The 4,535-nt window shown below is 33.5% G+C and overlaps 1 protein-coding gene across 2 annotated transcripts in view; it reads right to left on the reverse strand.

Annotated features, from left to right (window-relative positions):
• Positions 1-4,535, reverse strand: part of LOC119832751 (semaphorin-2A-like) — a 511,596-nt gene that overhangs the window by 55,034 nt on the left and 452,027 nt on the right. The window lies entirely within an intron of this gene.

Genomic DNA, 4,535 nt, shown 5'->3' on the forward strand with positions numbered 1-4,535 from the left:
TGTGGGGGTGTGGTACTTCCCCGGTGCGAGCTGGCCCAATTCGTGCCGAAGCGTGCTCGACTCCCACAATAAAAATTTTTTATTTTTTGTCTAAGAATATGAAAAAAGTACACGCCCTAAGTTTGAGATACTATGGTTTAAGTTTTTAAGCTTTATGAGTTACTAGCTGTGCCCCGCGGTTTCACACGCGTATGTCCGTATCCCGTAGGAGTATCGGGATAAAAAGTTGGCAATATCTTATTCCAGTCGTTCAGCTATCTACGTACGAAATTTCATTGCAATCGGTTCGGTAGTTTTTGCGTGAAAGAGCAACAAACACACACACATCCGTACAAACTTTCGCATTTATAATATTAGTAGAAAGTTAGGATTACAAATGTCAGTATATGAAAGGATGAGGTAAAATACCTGCAATTGTATGTGAAGTATGGTGGCCTAATATTTGACATGATGATATGTACTTATCGTTCAGCAGATAAACATATGATGATAGCCTTATATTAATATATCGAAAGACTTTCTGTAGCCCTTGTTTATTTAAACGTACAATACAGCAATATAGATTAGGCAGTTAACTGGTAGTATCAGCCGTTTTATTGATAGCCTAGGGACTTGATTTAACAGCGCCGTTTAGTATGCTCTATAGATGGTTGCATTTTACCTTCAACGTCTATGACAAGGCGATCTTTCGTCGAATTTTTATCTACGTAAATAACCTTTACAGCAAGTTTTTTTTCTTATTAAAAATGATATCAAATAATTTAAGAATGAAATGTAATGTTTTATTATATACACCATTAAATTTAATTTTTATTATATTAAATGAGAGTAAATTGTGTAAAGCATGTAAATGTTATATATGTACTCACTTGTGGCAATTTTTGCACAGGAATTATACGTGTTCAGAAAGTTGATACAAGTTACGTACTTATTGGACGTTCAGACATGATTGTAAATGTAGATATTATAATTATAAATGTTTAGTAGGATGTATTACGGTGCTTGTATAGTTTACTTTAGAGAACAAAGATGTTTACATTAAACAAGCACACGACATGTCATTTGAGTTAAGTATCAGTATCCTTATTGCTAATGATATACAGCTGTTGTTGCAGCTATCGCCTAATTATTTGAGATATTACTTAATGGATTATTTATCGTACAAATATGGATATCAGTAAATTTATATATATACTGACCTGTTCAATTTCCAAATATCCTTTGGGATGTTAACTATATTATTTCCACCAAGATAAAGGTATCGTAGCGATGATATTTCTAGTACTTGTTCTGGGAAGAAATTGAGTTTATTACCACTTAAATTCAATTCTTTCAGTGTATTTTTGGCCTCGTAGAAAGACTTTGGTAGCGATTCATTTGTGAGGTAATTATGTTTTGCAATGAGTGATGTTAGCGCACAATTTTTGAGTACATCCGGAAGAACAGTTAGCCTGTTATTGCTAATATCTAGAAATTTCAAATTACTAAATCTGTTGATAGTACTCGGCAATGCCTTGATCCTATTATTATAAAGAAGCATCGTCTCGATATTATTGACACCATAGTGTTCATTGATAATGCTGTCCAATTCCGATGATATTGATTCGCAGTCCAACAACCGATGGGAGAGGTCTAAAGTTTTTTGTTCTCGGCTATCACTGTCGCAACTGTCGGATGTGTAGTACTCCATCTTCGTTAGAACGGTGTCCTGTCTTGATAGTAAACTACATCTATAAGTTTAAACTCTTTGGTGTGCATTATATTCGGAACGGAAAGCCGCAGGCAAACCGGTTGCCTTTTCCGCGGCGCACGCGCTACTGATGTGACATCGTTGTTCGTCAGACGTTTACCAGTTTATTTTATTACACACATCTACGAAACGTTTACTAACATATGCAAATGATAAACGTTTAATGTCATTTGATAATACTCTGTGAATATAGCGCTATTAAAATTAATGCTAAATCACTTAAAATTTTTTGATAAACCAGGGGTTGATGAGTGATTTTTCTTCGTTATAACATGCTCAGGGATACAACAGGGAGCAATGCAGATTAGGCATAAGGGTCCGTGATCTTATGAAATTGTATTATTTTTTTTAAATAAGTAAAATACAAAGTCTTCACAATTGACAATGATGGCCGAGTAGAGGCAATCGCAATATATATAAAAGTCTTTGACATGTCTTTGGACATCATTGCAGAATGATTCATTAAAGGAAAGATGAGCAATGATTTTGAGCATGTCAGCACAGTCGCTGAATACGCAATTGCAGGGTTGCGCGGTGCTACGAATTACCCATAGATTATTTACTCGAATTACCTATTTACTTATTACACTTATATACTCGAATTACCTATTGTTGATAAATATTTTAATAAGAGATTTATCATTTTATAACGATTTATTATTATTACATAATTATCATCAGTATAATTGTTCGCACTGGAGGGGTTCGCATTGGCCCCTTATGGGTTCAGGCCATAATCAACCACACTAGACAAGAGCTGATTGGCAGAAGTCACTTGTCGGCCAAATTTTGATTCTTCGACTTGGCGGTTTCCTCACGACACCGTTTACTGAGCCACCACCGCTGGCTGAGCTACCACCGCTGACTAAGCTACCACCGCTGACTGAGTCATCACCGCTTTCTTACCGAGATTGGCATTATGCCTATTAGAATTATATTTGTATTTAAAGAGATTCTAATATTTTTATAAGATGTTAATGTTTCTAATAACTGTATGTACCTAAATACAATCTAAAATAAAATAGGTTAAATGATGGAGTTTCTAAAATCAATCGTGAAAACAGGCTGTCAATGATGTCCTTCCCTCTTTCCTTGTTAAATTATTTAATTTTAAGCGATTTCCTTCAATTTTATTGTCTCAAAATCATACCATAGTTTATTGTGAAAAAACCAAAATATAAAAATAGTAACAAAATAGTTTTCCTGCCCAAAAAATGCTCTGTTCCTAAGATTATTTGACCATTAGAGTGATCTAGCTAATAAGTATATTTGTATAAATACTAGATTTCCGATCGCAGCTTCGCCCTTTGCGTAGTAAACGGAAACGATTGACAACTCCGGGGTTCTTTCCATTTAGTTCCCGTTCCTTTTTCATATTAATATGTTCTTTTTCGGATCTTAAACTACTTTTGTATCAAATTTCATCTTTAGGTGACAGACAGAGTTGGTTTCGCATTTAGGCATAATATAAGGATATCCCTAATATTACGAAAGTAACGTAAATTATCTCGATTCTACTTTTTCTCTGTTGGTGACCCATTCTCATTACATATTGCCAAATGAAATTTATTAATTATTAAAAAAAAAACAACTCAAAAAGTAGAATAAACGGGCAGAGCCGGGGTAAGAAGCTGGTACTTTATATTTACAGAGGCTGAGGCGTAATATTATTATACTACCTTTGCGTACTATACTACTGTTTGGACCAAGTACTAGTTATAGGTACTATTCTATCCACGAGCTATCTTTATCCGAATTATTTCCAATGTGTGTTGATTGGTTCTTCACTCTCTATGACAGACACATTGTGTAGTCTGGTCTATCATACAAAAGAGTAATTAATTAAAGTAAATCTAACGTGATTTGAAATTGTGACATGATTATAACACTTCTCTGAGAAGATAAGTAGCTAATAGCCTAATAGCCTTTAGGTACATAAATAATAAAAAAAGAATGAGATTATTAATTATTATCTGTTAAAATACGTGTACTGCTTTACCGACATAATATAGATTAATATTAGTCACGACAGATGGCGTTAGATACTACACACTACACTGGTAAAACGTTGTCTGTTTTTAGATCTACCTATGACGTCACGTTTCGTTGTAAAAGAACATTCCGTTTAAAGTTTAATTTACATATTTTTATTCATATTAGTTTAAGTAAGACATCTTATTATATTTAAAAATATAGTTTTTATCTTAATTTACACATTTTATTTTTATTCTGTACATCAATTATCAATGTGAAATCATAGTTATAATTTATTGATTTGCAGTTTGGTTCACTTCAGTTACAATTCCTGTTAAATTATGTATAATGTAAGATATTTCTTTTCACTTGAGTTTTTTGTTTTCTATTTATACTGGTATGAAGACAAAAAAAATTGAAAAGGGAGATGCGTGCGTATATTGAAAAGTATCACGTCACTGATCGAATTCCCGAACGAGATCCGAATGAAAGCCGAAAGCAACCGAATGAATGAGCGAACAAGTCTGTGCTGTGAAGTCCGATTAGTCCGAAGAAACTAAAAATTTGTCGTTCATTACATTGATGTAAATTTGAAAAAACTAACAAAATGATATTGTAAATTTTTCAAAGACTCTCTTGTTTTGTTTAAAATACTGTTCTTGTGGTATATTTTGACTATCGTATGTACAATTTTGTATTTCATCAGTAAAGTGAGAAAGTTCAGTGCGAGTGCAAGCAAGGGTGGTAACGAGAAATGTGAAGTAGTATCTATGAAGTTCAGGATTGGGCCGATTATTTTATACCTTTAATA

This window comes from Zerene cesonia, chromosome 16 (genome assembly GCF_012273895.1).
Source record: "Zerene cesonia ecotype Mississippi chromosome 16, Zerene_cesonia_1.1, whole genome shotgun sequence".
In the NCBI taxonomy this organism is placed as follows: Eukaryota; Metazoa; Arthropoda; class Insecta; order Lepidoptera; family Pieridae; genus Zerene; species Zerene cesonia.